Source organism: Podarcis gaigeae, assembly GCF_964106915.1.
Source record: "Podarcis gaigeae genome assembly, chromosome: 5".
Classification (NCBI taxonomy): Eukaryota; Metazoa; Chordata; class Lepidosauria; order Squamata; family Lacertidae; genus Podarcis; species Podarcis gaigeae.
The window spans coordinates 43,904,256-43,922,043 of NC_139681.1; the positions used below are offsets into that span (position 1 = coordinate 43,904,256).

At 44.3% G+C, this 17,788-nt stretch overlaps 1 long non-coding RNA gene across 1 annotated transcript in view; it reads left to right on the forward strand.

The window, feature by feature from the left end:
• The first annotated feature begins 346 nt into the window (after window positions 1–346).
• LOC310845688 overlaps window positions 347–17,788 on the forward strand; it is a 33,174-nt gene continuing 15,732 nt past the window's right edge. Inside the window, exon 1 of the long non-coding RNA XR_014564902.1 lies at window positions 347–453. This is a non-coding gene — a long non-coding RNA (uncharacterized lncRNA). The remainder of the gene's footprint in view (window positions 454–17,788) is intronic.

Sequence of the window (17,788 nt, forward strand, 5' to 3'; positions counted from 1 at the left end):
AAACCAAATCAAATTTCTCCCTGATTCCTTGTTTACAGAAGCTTTACTTCTTTGGGGAAAGATACATAACGCCTTTCATTGTGCAGCATTGTGCAAGCTAGGTTTTCTGTTCACTCCCTTTTCTCTCTCTCTTCCTCCCTCCTTCCACCAAAAAGAAACTGAACTTTTGCAGCTTCTTTTTTTGGTACAAAATCTTCCCATAAAAGGCATACAGGGAATCACACCACTTTATTGTCCACACTAATGCATCTTCTTCCATTGTCAGAATAATGATGGCAAGAGAAAGATTTGGAGAAGTAATTGACTCACTTGTTTTTTTCCTCTCCTTTCTATATCTAAGATATCAACGGAAAGTGCTCACTCTCAAAGAGTGCTAGAGAAAAGATTGGCTTGTAAAAGCAACACAAAAGGCAACGGTTATGTTTGAAGGTGCCTTCGATAGCAGATTCACAAGTGAGTCATGTTTTGTCTTTTTGTACTTCTCTAGGTAATATGGGGTGCATTCAGACAGGGGGCTGGCAGAGCATGAAATATCACAAATGGATCATTGGCATTTTTTTAACTTATTGGATTTCCGCTGGAAATCCAGACTGAATGGAGGTGGGGGCAGGGGGGAATACAGCCTAGTATTTGTCTAACAGTGACCTTGTATGGATGTGGCAAAAAAAAAAAAAAACTTGCATGGATGAGGAGCACCAGTCCCACAGTAAGTTCCTATCTGGAAGCAGCCATGGAAATGCTGAAAAATGAACTCCAGATATGTTTGTGGACTTCATATAGCTTGGCACAGGGGAATTGCAAATTCATCTTGCACAAATACAGTTGCCTTTTGCAACAAACCCACTTTCCCCAAATACTTGACTTTTTGCCATAAGTAAAGTGCTGTAGTCACAAACCAGATACAGAGGGTGGATATTGTTGTTGCAAGTCTGTTAAAACTTAAAATGGCAGATACAGCTTTGTTACGTATTTGAATTCCTTAGACAAGCTTCATTGTCTGTTGGAATCTTCAGACAACAGGAATAGAGTCAGATCAATTCTATGGGTCCCATTGGCTACACCAACCACTTTCAGTGCTTTCACTGGCATTGCACCATTGCAGTCCAGTGCATGCCCTGCAGCAAATTCATGTCAAATCTGGCCCATTAAGGCTCCCAAACTTGACATGTGCTGGAGCGTTCAAGAGACTCCATAATCTTATGATACTATTCTATTTTTACATGGCTGGGTTCTATGCATTTCCTTCAAATGGTTGCATGGCTGTGTCTTCTATAAAAATCCCACCACCTCCCGAGAACAAACCTCTCCCTTAATGCAGTCATAAATATATCTCAGTACATTTGTGCTGCAGTTCCTTGTTACAGCTTGGCCTTTTTCTTATGCTAATACAGGCCTACCATTACTTCAAAATGAGTAATGCTAATTTGGCACATTGTGTCCTCCCCTGGAAGTTAAAAAAAACCCCACAAAAATAATAGAAACTAATGTTATGCTGACCTCAGCAGCTGAATACATTCATGCTAGTTCTTATACAGAATTGTCCAAATAGCATTGGTTTCCCCTGCCCCAGCAAAAGGCATTTAAATACAGCATGAGCAAGTTTGCATTTTGGACATATGCCAGGAACAGGGGAGGTGGAATGAATCCAAAATGCTAACGCAGATCACAAGCAGCAGGATCCTATGGTGATGTATCAGCTCCTTTGGCAACCTGTGACAAGCAAGGAGGTCAGAGCAGTGTGACTCTTACTGCCTCAAAGCTCTCTCTCTCTCGCTTTATCATGGCTCCAGATTGCCAGGAAGGTTGGTAACTGACAAGAAAGGAAGAAACACAAATAGCTTGGCTGCCGAGCTCCTTGACTGCTAGAATCATAGAGTTGGGAGGGACTGTGAGGACCATTTACTCCAACCCCCTGCAATGCAGGAATATGCAGCTGTCCCTTATGGGGATCAAACCTGCAGCCTTGGCGTTATCAGCACCACGCTCTAACCAGCTGAGATATCCAGACAAGAAAGGCTTCCCCACCCCAGCCAGCTTTCCTAGCCTCATTTATTAATGTATGTGTTAACTGTTCAAAAAACAAAACACACACCACCTTACTCAGCACCTGTACAGGTCACTCCCAGGTCAGCCTGGACTAGGGACCTTCTGCATGCACCTGACTGGTCTAGATGATTTTCATTATTATATATATTTCTTGAAGTTCTAACTGCAGTTCTGTAGGAAATCTTACTTTCATTTATGCATATCCAAGACAGAAACATACTGAATGCATGACACAAAAGGCCAGGTAAATTCTAGTTATTTTGCAGAGTTTATTTAAAAGCCTGCTTTGTTTATGCAGCAACAAAGAGTGGTGACTGAGTCAATAGTCAGGGTTTTTTCTTCTCCTTAAAAATGGCTTGTGCAATCCAGTGAAAATCAATCAGCTGTCAGAGTATTTATTCTAGAATTCCCAGATATCTATTGTAAAATTAATGCAGGTGCTTTGTTTGCAGAAGGCTTTGTAGTGCAGTAGTTGCTGAACACTAGTGCCGCCTTCATCTAACAGAAATATTCTTGCCAACATTGATATTTGCTAATTTTTATGAAATTAGCTGGGTTATTTTTAAAAACATTCTACTAGTATTTCAGCAAGTGGAGTGTGTGTGTGCTGTGTCCTGTTATCCAGCTCTGTAATGACTGACTTTCTCTTCAATCCTTCGTGAATCTGCTAACAAAGCTATAAACATGCCAACTTATATATATTTTGCATCGCTAACCTTGACAAGGGCTTCATAACGCTGTGATGATGTATGTAAATATTTTTTAAAGAGACGGCTTCATCTTTTATTCCATTAATTCGCTTATCAAAGGGGAATGAGAAATGTAGGCTTATTTACACCAGCTCATAAAAGAATCCCCGTTCTTTACAGCCCTCCTTAGCAGAAATCTGCCAGATAGATTACAGTTAGCAACAGCCACTCTGAAATGTGTGCAGAATAAAAAAAACAAAAACAAGATCAGAATGAGGGAGAGAAAATATGAGAAAAAGGGAAGAGGAGTCATACTATGCGAGGAGAGAGATGTGAGCTGCACTTCTCTCTTTGTACTTCTGGTATTATATGTGAAAGGGCACCAATAAAATATTTCTCTAGCAGGAACTACTGACCACTGCAGTGGGGTATTTGAAGAAGGATGGAATTTCTTATAATTACTACAAGTATGTGGCATTACCTGATGCAGTCAGCTCAAGGCTTCATAGAAATATAAAAACCTGACACCAACAGGGGGCAGCACCTTAATACTATAACAGCCTCTCTGTCTGTAATGAAGAGCTCAGTCAGGTATTTGTGTAGCTGCCTAGCTTGGCCATGTAGTTAACTGGGTGTACAATACTAGGGCTACTAATGTACATATTAGTAAAATCCCTGCCCCTCCACAGGCACACACCTTATTGTTCAATCAGTGTTTCAAAAAGACTCGTGTTGGAGAGGATAATGCATACGTTTCTCTGCCAACCACACCTGTGAATAACAACACTTTGGGAGGGGATCAGCAGTTCACAGGCTTAGTTTTGAACCACATGTCCATATTACTCATTCTGAAAAAAACATTTTCCTAGGCTGGTTCAGCCCTTAAACTTGTGGTGCATCTGAAGTTTCATTTAGGGATGGGAATTGATTGTTTCTGGTGAATGTGTTTGGAAAGATAATCCCCCTGATTTCAGGAGTTACTTATGAGAAATGCTTAATGGTCTAGCCACCTTGATTGCACTGAGATGTACTGCTGGGATTTCTGGACCACAGACGGTCATAGTAGGGTCAAAATGCATATAGAGCAAGACATCTGGATTCCCTTCTCCCAATCCCTTTCTTAAGGCCCAAAATCAGCTGTAGGGCAGTGAAAGAGAAGGTGTTTAACCCTTTACTTCTGCACCATTTCCCAGTTCAAAGTAGGCAATGTCCAAGACTACAGTGGGGGGAGGGGAGGGGAGACAAGTACAGTGGTACCTCAGGTTAAGTACTTAATTCGTTCCGGAGGTCCGTACTTAACCTGAAACTGTTCTTAACAGTTGAAGCACCACTTTAGCTAATGGGGCCTCCTGCTGCTGTCGTGCTGCCGGAGCACGATTTCTGTTCTCATCCTGAAGCAAAGTTCTTAACCTGAAGCACTATTTCTGGGTTAGCGGACTCTGTAACCTGAAGAGTATGTAATCTGAAGCTTATGTAACCTGAGGTACCACTGTACCAGCATTGCACATTTTAATTCTCCCCAGCAGGGATAATAGCAGCCTTTAGATTTAGCCTGAGGAAATGGTTTAACCTCAGAAAGGATTGCAGACCCTCTTTCTCTAGCACTGCTTCCTCAGTCAGATTAGGAGCCCCCCTCCCAATGTCCTAGTAGTAATATGAATCAAAGGAAATCTGGGAGATTTGGTTTCTGTTCTTCTGGTTCATTTGTAAGATGGAAAATGAGTGAATCAGGAGTGAAGTACTTTTGAGCAAACAAACAAAAATCTTGACTCATTGCATACCAAAAGTTTCAGCCTGGAGCAGCAATTATATCACAGTTATAAGTATGGATTTTACTGCCAACACGGAACAACAAAACCCTACCGCGGTAGATAAGAACAAAAACATGCTAAATGTTTGTAAGGTCAATGAAAGAAATGGTTTTAATTTTCACATGCTGTAAGGTCCAGTGTCCAATGTTGTTTTATGAAAAATTAGTTTCCAAAAAGGCTCCATGCTCGGCAAAGTGATCTCTGGTGGGGGAAACAATATTTTAGTGTTTCTTAATGAGCTGAGAGACTATTAGAGGATTGCTAGCATTCCAGGTAGAACAAGAGCAATTAATTTAATGTTGAACGATATACAGATTTCTATAGCGCTACAGGAGCCACTTCCTCTGGAGTGCTTCTGAGGCACAAAGCCTGATACAGTATTTGTGGCTTAATGAAGGTGATACTATCTGTGGAGAAAAAAAACTTGTTGACTCCGTTTTTCCTTATGCAGCTACTTCCCCAGATCCCATGCCAGCAGCTGAGGTGCTGAAATTTACTAGACACAATGGGTGCTGTGGAATTGTAGTATTTTTTAAAATTTTAACTTTTATATTTCTTTTTTGCCTGCAATCTTTCACATTTTCCTACTTATTCTGATGATAAATTGCTCACTGGGTGACATGCCACAATAATTTTAACCTTTTCTTTCCATGAGGTCTATTCTAGAGTATCAGTGAGCAGACATGTCTGTGTCTCCAGATTCCAAGATCAGCCAAAACCCACTCACACAGAGTCCCTTGGCCTAATGTTTTCCAGCCTAGTATGAAGTGGCATCCATCCAAGTGTGGCGGGAAAAGACCCACTCATTTGTCTCTATGGCTGCCTTTTTGGACTTAACTGGCCAACCAAGGCCATTATTATGTCAACGAAAAGCCTGATTGGACTGGTTTCCTCTTACAGATTCTAGCCTCACACATACAGGATCACAGCTCTGGAAACAACCCATGGCCATCATCCAGACTGACCTCCCCAAACCCACAACACTATGTTATAATTTTACTGTAAGCCACCTTAAGAAGAACTTTGCCTTGTTGGATCAGGCCAAAGGTCCAGCTAAACGAGCATTGAAGCAGATGCCTTTGGGAAGTCCAAAAGTAGGACCTTTGTGGGGTCAGCAACAGCACTTGGGGCACTCAGGGGCAGACTGCCTCTAACTGTGAAAATAGTACATAGCTATCATGACTAGTAGCCAGTTGTGCTTTTATCTTGTATTTTTATAATAATAATAATAATACTAATAATAAATTTTATTTATATCCCGCCCTCCCCAGCCGAAGCTGGGCTCAGGGCAGCTAACAACAGTCAAAATAGTTCAACATTCTAAAAACATTCATTATAAAATTAATTAAAATCAAATTAATGGCAGCCATCAAGCAAAATTCTGTGTAGGTTGCCAGAGGAGGGGGTCAGGCTGCACCCTGACCAAAGGCCTAGTGGAACAGTTCTGTCTTGCAGGCCCTGCGGAAAGATGACAGGTCCCGCAGAGCCCTAGTCTCTTGTGACAGAGCGTTCCACCAGATTGGAGCCGTGGCCGAGAAAGCCCTGGCTCTAGTTGAGGCCAGCCTAACCTCTCTGTGGCCTAGGATCTTTAGGATGTTTTTATTTGCAGACTGTAAATTTCTCTGTGGGGCATACCAGGAGAGGCGGTCCCGTAGGTACGAGGGTCCTAGGCCGTATAGGGCTTTAAAGGTTAAAACCAGCACCTTGAACCTGATCCTGTACTCCACCGGGAGCCAGTGCAGCTTGTATAGTACCGGATGAATATGATCTCGCAGCGAAGACCCCATAAGGAGTCTCGCCGCGGCATTTTGCACCCGCTGGAGTTTCTGGGTCAGTCTCAAGGGCAGCCCCACGTAGAGCGAGTTACAATAATCCAGTCTGGAGGTGACCGTCACGTGGATCACAGTGGCTAGGTCAGAGCGAGAGAGATAAGGAGCCAACTGCTTAGCTTGGCGGAGATGAAAAAATGCCGCCTTTGTTATAGCTGTAATCTGCGCCTCCATAGAGAGGGAGGTATCGAAGATTACACCCAAACTCTTAACGGACGATGCTGGCACTAATTGCACCCACGCAAGAGATGGGAGTTGCCCCCTCAATCCCATATCGCTCCGTCCCAGCCAGAGGACCTCTGTCTTCGAAGGATTTAACTTCAACCGGCTCCCACGTAACCATCCAGCCACAGCTTCCAGACATCTGGTCAGTGTATCTGGGGCCGAGTCAGGATCAACCGATAGAGCTGGGTGTCATCGGCATACTGATGGCAACCCAGCCCAAAACTCCGGACAAGCTGGGCAAGGGGGCGCATAAAGATGTTAAAAAGCATCGGGGAGAGAATCGCACCCTGAGGCACTCCACACACCAAGGAGTGGCACGATGACAATTCCCCCCCAAGCGCCACCCTCTGTACCCGACCAGAGAGAAACGAGCGCAGCCATTGAAGGACTGTGCCCTGGATCCCCACGTCAGCAAGGCGGCGGTCTAGGAGTTCGTGATCGACCATGTCGAAGGCTGCTGACAGGTCTAGAAGAATCAGCAGCCCCGACCCGCCTCGATCCAGCTGCCTGCGGAGATCATCTGTTAGGGCGACCAGAGCCGTCTCGGTCCCATGACCAGCGCGGAAGCCGGACTGGAATGGATCGAGAGCCGATGTTTCATCCAGAAACCTACCAAGCTGTTCAGCAACCGTTCTCTCAATCACCTTACCCAGGAATGGAAGATTCGAAACCGGGCGGTAATTGGATAGATCTAAAGGATCTAATGATGTTTTCTTTAAGAGCGGACGCACCACTGCCTCCTTCAGTTCCCCTGGGAATATCCCGGTGCCAAGGGACAAATTGATGATATCACCCAGGGGGGCCCGCACCTCGTCTGGACACGCTCTAATCAGCCAAGACGGGCACGGGTCAAGAGGACAGGTGGTAGGCTTTCCAGCTTGGAGGAGTCTGTCCACATCGGCTGGGGATATCCAGTCAAAGTGGTCCAATACTGGACCCGAGGACAGTCGAGGGGCCTCCAGTTCCTTTATTGTATCCAAATTGGCAGGGAGGTCATGGTGGAGCAACAGGACCTTCTCCGCAAAAAAGCTCGCAAATGCCTCACAGCTGTGTGTCGAATTGTTATTTAAATTTGGCTGTCCTTCAAGGGACGTTAAAGACCTAATTATACTAAATAATTGTGCCGGGCGAGAGCTAGCGGAGGCAATGGAGGCCGAGAAGTAGGACTTCTTAGCGGCCTTCACTGCCATCTCGTAGGTTTTCATAAAAACCCTATAAGATGTTCTTGAGGCTCCGTCACGGGCACCCCGCCATACTCGCTCGAGCTGTCTGAGGTCCCGCTTCATTTTCCGAAGCTCCTCGGTAAACCAGGGAGCCCGGTTTCTGCGGGGTCGCAGAGGGCGCCTAGGTGCGATCTCATTGATGGCTGCTAGGAGCTGTATATTCCAGCCCTCAACAAGCTCAGTCAATGAGTCGCCAGGGGGAGCAAGATCCCGCAAGGCCTGACGGAATCTATCAGGATCCATCAGCCTCTGCGGGTGAGCCCAAATTGGCTCGCCACCTAAGCAGGGTGGGGGTGGAAAATCAATCCTGGCTTTCAGTGCGTAGTGATCAGACCATGGCACCTTCATCGAAGGAAACATGATCACATCTATACCGGCGCCAAAGATGAAATCCAGCGTGTGGCCTGCTTGATGTGTGGGGCCCGAAACAAACTGGGAGAGCCCTAGTGTCGCCATGGAAGACACCAGGTCCAGAGCCTGTGAGGAGGGAGTGGCATCAGCATGGATGTTGAAGTCCCCCAATACCAATAGGTTAGGGAACTCCAAGGCCCAGCCGGCCACCACCTCCAGCAGGCCTGACAGGGTGGCTGCTGGTGCGCTAGGTGGCTGGTACACCAGCCAGACAGCCAAGCTCACCTCGGAGCCCCACACTAGGCCAACACATTCAATGCTGGGGATCGATGGCGATGGTAGAGCCCTGAAAGAACAGTCTTCTCGGATTAATAATGCCACCCCTCCCCCCCCCGGCCCACAGTCCGCGACTGGTGGAGGACGGAGAAACCCGGGGGCACCATCTCTTGTAAGGTAACAGTTTCCCCTTCGCGCACCCAGGTCTCCGTCACACAAGCCAGGTCAACCCCGTGCAAGGTGAAGAAGTCTCGCAGGGTGGCGGTTTTGTTGCCTATAGACCTGGCATTGCACAACACCAGTGACGGAGGTGAGTAATCCTTGCTCACCCTACCTTCGTCCCTCTGGATGGGGCGCAGATTGGAAGGGGTACGAGCATATCCGTATCTCGATCCCCTTCGCCTATAACATCTGCCCCCACCGCCATACCTCCCTCGCAGCAATCCCAAGCCTCAGACCAACCTCCATTTACAAAATAGAAAAACAAATCAAACAAAAAACAATTATACCAACAAAACAAATCCCCACCCCACCCAATATCCAACCCCAAACCCAAATAAAACAGGACAAAATAAAAATACATCAATAAAAACCACCGTTCACAGTGGTACAACAAAGTAAAAAGTAAAAACCCCTATAAAACACTTTAAAATATATAAAAACATTTGCTGCGGCGACACCAGTGTCCTTAAAACTGTAGATAACTGTAGTTATCTTGTGAACAGTTCTGAGATCTTTGGATGAAGGGAGGTATATTAATTTAATTAATATTAATAATCATAATTATTTATCCTCCACAAATTTGTCTAAATCCCATATACGTAAAGCCAATCAAATTGGTGACCATAAACTACCTCTTGTGACAATGTACTCCATAGTTTAGCTAATTAACACCTTACGGCCTTATGGTGGCCTAACTGGATGGGGGGGGGGGGAGAGAGAGAAAGAGAAGAGAAAAGAAACAAAGCTATTTTAATCTCAGAATGCACGGCCCCTCAACCTGTTTTGCAATTCTAGTTAAGGAAACAAATGACTTGTTAACGTGCCACTGAGAAGCCTCTCCCATGCATTGATCTGTCTTTGGCCTGGTTTGCGCATCACAGGAAGCCCGAGTATCACCCACCATGACACACCAACTAACTAAGTCCAGTTTTTTTTTACTTTGTGCATTATTCAAATCTAGGGCCAGGCTTAAGTTTTCCACACTACTGCAGGCAACAGGTGAACAACCACACTTTTCTTTCCTATGTATACGGAAGCATATAACTGGCTGGTCTACAACCTTTCTTCCTCACATGCTAATTTTGATGTGCAGGGTTTTTCTTTTTCTACAGGGTGCAATTGTGGGATGTCCTTCCTGCATCCTGAAGTGATGCAGTCCACTCTTCCAGCTCCTCATTCTACTGCAAGTGTAGACCACATATTGGAGTTCTGCAACTGGCAGAGGCAAGGAGGCTCAGATTCTTTCATTAGGAGAGCAACAAAGCTGCTACGTGGACCTCTTAGAACTTAGCATTGTGTCCTTGATCAGATGTACGTGAAAGAAGAGAGAGCTTCATAGTCTCCAGTGTCTTCTGGCCATATTATCAATCAGCCCCACAGCACTTTCATTGTGAAAAGCAGCACTTATCATTCATATAGCATTAATTCTTGTGCAGGGGGGACCCTCCTTCTATGATTATGGGTTGCTTTTGCAGATTTGGAGCAGTTACAGCCTCTTGTCTGGGCCATGATAGAACCAATTTCATTTCTAGTGTCCTTGTTAAGGCCTCTGTAATCTACAGAAGAATGACAAGAATGACTTGAGTGAAGCCTCTGAGACAGGAAAATATCTGTTAAGCAGAGAACGTTTATCTACTTTGCCTTTTCTCCCTTACTTGTAGAATTGTGGAAGATCTCACTGCATAGCAAAGCTGACTAGAAAAGACACAGGGGAAAGGAAAGTTCATCTGAATTTATCAGTGACCGGGTTTCACACCTGCCTGATATAATCTTTCCTCAGGGATGCCTTGCCAAGGCTGATCTCACGCATTTCAGCTAGAGCTGCTCAGAATGGTGCGCTAACATTCGTTCTGTGTGTGCTACCAGTACTTCTTCTCTGAAGCAAGTAAACGCCGATTATCCTTTTTGAAGTGGTGGTGGGGGGGTATCTATTATATAAGTTTAATGCAGCATCTCTTTCCCAGAATACATCTTGGTATAGAAGAAAGCATTTTCCTTTAACAGTTAGAACTGCGCTCGCTCTCTCTCTCTCTCTCTCTCTCTCTCTCTCTCTCTCTCTCTCTGTAAATCTGCTCAGTGGACTATATTGAAAATGTTATAGGCAGGAAAATAAACTAAAAGCTAGAGGCAGCACTGAGTGGCCATTTAAGCAATATGAAAGATTAAAGGTACCTATGAGAAAAGAAAACTTCAGCATAACTAAAGTAAATGGAGTCAGTGCCAGTTTGCTTCACTGCAGCCTGTCTCTTGAGCTTTGTCTACCATCAGAATTTCCTAGCTAAGGAAACTGACTATACAGTTCCACCCTACAAATAAAGAGGAGCTGGAGGGGGAAGGGGTGTTGAGAGCTCAGAAAGAAGCACATCCGGAGGACCACAATTTGAGTAAAAGTAGAATCCATAACTTAAAAGAGTCTCCCACCACACTTTCATCTGCCGCCCATGCATTCTCCACTTTTTCTCAAAATTGGCAGTCTCAGTCTGATTCAGGTTTGGGGGGAGCTTGCCCATCTCTGTTTCAAATTGCTCCGGATAATTTATTAATGATTTCAGTAGCACAAGTCCCAAAGCAGATCCATTCAGGGCACTGCTTCCTCCCTCCCTCCAATGTGAAAACTCCTCTTTTATTTCTACTTCAATTTCCTATTCTTTAAGCAGCTACTGATCCATAAAAGGCCTGTCCTCTTCTACCATCATGACTCAGGACTCTTTAGCAAGGAACACTGTTGAAAGCTTTTTTGGAAGCCAAAGCCCAACAAGTCTACCAGATCAGCCCAGTCTTCTAAAAGCCAAGCTGCTTCTTTCTTAGCAAGGCGTGTTCTTCCACCCTTCAATTGTTGGCATCCATCTGCCTTGGGAAACAATGGAGGAATGGACCTTTGGGGGTGAAGTTAAACTGTTGGAAGGTTGCAGTGCCTGCTGTTGCTGCATCTGTAATAATTTCAGATTTAATCATGTTTCCACTAGTTTAATGGAACAGATGCTAGATAGTCTGTTATTTCCTTTATTCCTCCCTCATCTCTCTCTTAATTATCTTATACCGAGTACCTACCGGTTCTCCAGTAGAGAGTCTGATTTTAGTGACAAGCTCCATATTTTTGTTAGACGATCAACAATATCACACTTACGTTCTTTAGGCACTCTTAGACATCAAATATTGCAGTCTTTTTAAAGCATGAAGCTGCTAAGTTCTTGTCACATTGCTCTGTGTCAGTTGTCTTTCTGATTAATTAGCTTAATTATCCACACTAAGTGGCTTTGCTTCCGCAGGATCAGATAGGAACAGTGTACATGATCAGTTACATATGGCCTCTGGAGTGGGATCAGCAACCTTAGTGGACACTGCTCTGAAATGTGTTGATATTTCAGAACTAATCTGTTAGGGTTTTAAAGATGATTAATTAAACCGTACATATAATGCTGTTATTTTGATAACTTCTGTCATTGTTTTAAATCCAATCACTAGAATTGCTGATCTCACAAACAGCTCTACAGGCATGAAAGCCAAGAATTTCTTAAGGTCCAAAGCTTTTCTTTAGGTTTCCAGACTACTTAGGCTGTATCCCTAAACTCACCTGGGGAAAACAACAACTGAATTTAAACAGGGCTTCTGAGTAGACATGGTTAGGATTGTGCTGTAATGCACTGCAACAGACACAGTGCCTATATGTGATGAAGCCTGTAATATTATGCTCATTTTGTTGTATGTAAGTTCATTGAATGCAGCGGATAAGGCTGCAGCAATATCTATGAAGGAGGTTTCTTCCTGTGAATTCTTTCCTACAACAGATCAACTGGTCTTATATAGGCAGTATCACTCATATGTGAGAAGGAGCCTGCACGTTGAAGTATGCAGATTCTTTCTGTCACAATTTTTCTGTCTGTCTCATTTACCGCATGACCCTTTGGCTGAGGAATTCCAATAGATGATGTGATTCCTGAGATCTAGATGAATTTCACATTCCAGTCCTAACAAGACCTAAGCTCAGAAGCTGTCGGTTTGCCCAGTCCTTTAATCTTCCTTTCACATCCTAGAGCTGTCCCAGAACATTTCAGCACAAAGTAAGTTGATCTGAAACCCAGAACATTATGTTCCTCCCCTCTAAACTCAAGCTAGGGGTGGGGAACTTGGCCCACCAGGGATTTTAATTTGGTCCATGAGGCTGTTTTCCTCAACCAGGCACACCTGCTCATAAGTGATGTCAGGTGTGGGACAGGTAAACTGTTCACTGGCAAGGGAAAGCCTACTTTGGTTCTACCACCCTTCAGCTGCAGAAGCATCTAAAAGTTTTGGATTCTTCCAGAAATCATTGTGAACAGAACCCATTTACCTGTCAGGAATTTGCCAGTCAGTTAGTCTCATCACTAGTTTATACTAAACCTAAAGGTAAAGGTAAAGGTACCCCTGACCATTAGATCCAGTCACGGATGACTCTGGGGTTGCACGCTCATTTCATTCTATAAGCCAAGGGAGCCAGCGTTTGTCCGCAGACAGCTTCCGGGTAGTGTGGCCAGCATGATTAAGCCGCACGGATACGCCGTTTACCTTCCCACCAGAGCAGTACCTATTTATCTATTTGCACTTCGACGTGCTTTCGAACTGCTAGGTTGGCAGGAGCAGGGACCGAGCAACGGGAACTCACCCCACCGCGGGGATTCGAACCGCTGACCTTCTGATCGGCAAGCCCTAGGCTCTGTGGTTTAGACCACAGCGCCACCCACGTCCCTATACTAAACCTAGAGCCAGGCAAATATGTCCTGCACTAGCTTTGTTTTTGGCTGCTTTGGAAGCTGTTATGAACACAGAGCATAGGAGGTTGCTTCATACTCAAGTCAGATCACTGGTCCAACCAGCTCAGTATTGTCTACACTGACTAGTGACAGATTTTAACAGGGATCTATTCCCAGCCCTACCTGAAGACATCGGGGATTGAACCTGGGACCGTCTTCTTGCAAGGCAGATGCTTTGCCACTGAGCTACAGCTCTTCTCCAGCTATGGCCCTTTCGAACATATTATGTCTCCCCCACAAACTTCCAACAAGGAGTGGGGAGCACTTCCAGGCAGGTGACTTTAGGTTCCACTGGCCTCATCGCAAGACAGTTTTAAAAAATGGATTTAACATACAAAAGCACAGTCTTAAGTGGCTGTGCTACATTCCCGATTCACTCTCCCAGTTAATTATTTACATCTTTTGAGGCTGCTCTGCTATTCCAGGGGCCAGAAGTTGTGCCACAGAGGAGGAGGTGGGAACCATTAGCTGCATGGCATATGCAGCCTTGTGTTGCAAAGAGACTGGCCAAAACGTTTAATTGAATTTCCCTCTGCATGCTTGGGTTCAGAAAACCTGATAAATGACAAATACAAATGTTTATTGCAATGTGCCAGGTATTCACAAAGTAAATTCAAACCCCCTAAAGAAGGAAAAAATATTTCTCACAGTCAAGTAGCCATTCATAAAATGTAACTTTGCTGAAACAAGGAAGACTCTTGTAGCACTTCAAAGTCTAACACAATTATTATAGGATCAGCTTTAATGTATCTGATGAAGTGGGTTCTAATCCACGCAAGTTTATGCCGTAATAAATGTGTCAGCCTTTAAGGTGCCACAAGACACATTCGTTTTTGTTGCAAGGGACCAACACAGCAGCTTCTCTCAAATTTTGTTTTGCTCATTTATATGTGAATTTCCAGTCAAAGCCATTTATTAACCAGCTGGTGGCAGTGTTTTCTTTAGGAAAAGTTTTTTTATATATAGAATATTGCCTTCATTCCTCTCATAACAGCTTCTGAACATTTTAAAGTGAAAGGATCTCTCCGTTCTTTTATTCCTCCTCCCTGAAATTCCAGGCAAATTCTTACAAGGAGCAAAAGCTTCTCTCCCTCCCGCCCCCATTTGTAAGACTGCCACTGTTTTGAAGAGTTATATAATACCGGGAAAGAGAACGGAGAAAAGAGGCTATTTCTTCCAAGCTGGGGTGTCCTTGTTTTCCGTTGTTTGTTCTGACAGGATGCTGCCTGATTGGAAGGGTCCTTAGTCTGTCTGTGTAAGCTAGTTTAGATTTGGAAGAGAGACGTTAAAAGCAATATAAAAGCATGACAGATTTAATACGGTTTTCCATCCACTACTGTGCACTGAGTTTTAAGGGGGGATTGCTGTTTTGGGGGGTAGGAAGCACTGGAACACTTACGCCTCATTCCCACACATTCACAATGGTGTGTTTCCATTACCTACCTAACTCACATAATGAGGATAAAATGAAAGGCAACAGCAGAGAGAGAGAAAGGGGGAGGGGATGCTTTATTTATGGTATCGAATAAGGAAGAATGACAGTTCTAGGCATTCATCACAAATTATTAAAAGAGCCAATCCAAAATACATTAATAAAACTGTCTCACAATGTAATCCTCATTCATTCCTGAACAACAACACATGAACCTCCTGCTAGGCTGCAGAAGAAAGAACCCTGGAAAACATTTTGATCTCTTTATTGGAGACCATCCTACTCTTGCTACGAAGCAACAAATGCATAGCCATATCATCTGCATCCTCTTCTTCTGGGAATCTTTTGCTTAGATGTAGGATTCTGCTTTGATGCCCATTATTGCCGACTATACTTGCCCTGGCTCATCATCACAGAAATGTCACCACAGCTGAAGAGGACAATGAAGTGCTTGGACTACATTAGCCTAGTCCTGCTTGAAATGCCCAGATGGGTTCCTCTAACAAAAATGTTCTATAGCAGCCTTATCCAATCAGACTACAACTCCCACCATCCCTGACCACTGGGGTTGATAGGTCACAATCCAAATCCTGGAGAGCACCAGGTTGGGAAACACTGATTTATCGGTTCCCTTCTTTCCCCAGGAAGGACTAATAATTTGTTCTAGGTCTTGGCTTCGCCTCTTTTCAACCAGTGTCAGATGCTGCAAAAGCACCTGTGAGTTTGGGCACAATTTATGGAACTTACCTGGTAATTGCTTGCTTGCAACACCTTTCTTTCTACCTTCCCTTCTGTCTTGTTGCTGCTTTGATTGTAAGCCTTCAGGAAAGGTCTTTTTATTCTCTCTCACACATGAAGTAAATTAGTAGTACCTTTTGTACAGTCACTGATGTTATACAGACATCAGTGCTACTCATACACATTCACCTCCGCTGTTTGAAAATGAACCGTAAATTGGATAAAAGGAATCTTCAACCCCACCTAAGAGCAGAAAACTCAGGTCCATCTCCTTCAGATGTGGGGTGTGGACAGGGTCAGCCCAAAACATTTTGCTGCCTGAAGCAAAGGGCAAATGGTGCCTTTCCATTTCATGCACAGAAACCAATCAGGTTGACAGTTAAATGTTACTTCAACACTGATGAAGGGACAGTGGAGAGGGAAACACAGCTGAGTCCTAGCAACTTATCACTGCTCCCTGCTCACAGCAACTACCTAATGGCAGGGCTGGCCTTTAGCCAGGACACTATTAACAACTATGTCACCTGGTTCACATGCCGCATCTTGTTTGTGCAAAACTATTCCACCTGAGGTACATTCAGGACAAATAGCCTCTTTTGTCCATAGATGTGTGAACTGGTCGTCTCCACTTGAGTGCTATATTAATGACATCTCTCCAAAACCATTTGATTCTTCAGTCCACTGATGAGCAGTACAGAAGCCTGATGAGAAACCGATCTGATTTTCTGTCTTTCTGTGCAGAAGATGCACCACAAGACTTGGTGATGGTCATTAACTTTGATGCCTTCAATGAGAAGAAGAGACACATTTATGGAGCGTAAATCTGTCAACAGCTATTAGCCACCAGTGTAGTTTCCATGTTTAGGGAACATAAGATCAGGTCAAGCTACTTACCCATGCAGGCCAGCACTGCCAGTCCTGACTGGCACCAGCAAACGTTTGTCCCATGCTTTTTTAATTGATACTTTTAAAACTGTAGAGACCGAGGACTGAACCTGGGACCTTCTACATGCAAAGCACGTGCACTGTGACTGTCTTTGGGCCCTCCCTTATGTGGCAGTGTACCAGTTGTTGGGGCCAAACACAGAAAAGTTCTTGCCTTCATGCCCTTCTTGTTAGTTTACCAGAAGGATCTGACTGGTCACCACTGAAAACAATACTAGACCAGATGCCAGGGCCGGCCCACCCATGAGACAAGATGAGGAGACAGCTTCAGGCGACAGGATCCACAGGGACAGCAGATCCCAATGTCAATCTTTCTTCCTCCCTCATTCATGACGTAGATCTTCACTCACCCCTTCTTCCATGGTAGGGAGTGAGAGTGCCGTTGTTTAGATTGCCTCAGGTGCCAAAATGTCTTGGGCCAGCCCTGCTAGATGGACATTAGATCTGATCTAGATTGGCAAGGATATTTACATGCTCTTTAAAAAGTCAATCTCAGTATCTGCTTTCTTATTTTATTTATTTATTATTACATTTAGATTCCACCTTATTCTCTAGGGAGTTCAAGGATCTCCCTCTCCCACTTAATTCTCAAAACAACCCAGTGAGGTAGGTTAAGCTAAGAAACAGTGACTGGCCCGTGGTCAGCCAGTGAGATTCACGAATGAGCAAGGATTTGAACCCTAGTTTCCAAGGTCCTAATCCAACACTCTAACCACTACACCACACTGGTTCAAGTTACTGATCTTTTCAGAGCATCCTATTTTCCTCATGGTATTCTTGTACTCTGCCCTGTCACTCTCTTTTTAGAGTGTGACGGACAACCTTCTTGTTCACCTCTATTCATATTCTTTGTTTTCTCTGCACATGTAAATTGGAAGCTTTGTCTTTCACGGTGGTGCAACTCCCACTACAATTTATTGTTGTCCTCTGTCAGATTATTAGACACCCTGAAGAAAATTATTGCTCGGTACAAAATCAGTGCATTTTCTGGGCATGTTTTGCAACAGTTTCTGAACATGATTATTATGCATTCAGAGCCCCCCTATCACTCGCTTCATGGACTCAGCATGTTCAGTTTCTGCTGCTTGGAAAGATCTGGATACAATCCTGCCAACTTGTTCCTGCTGGACTTTTCTCTGACTCAGCCCAGGGAAAACCTAGTTACTGAGTAGACACCATAATTACGAAGAGATTCTTTCCTTCCCTTCAAG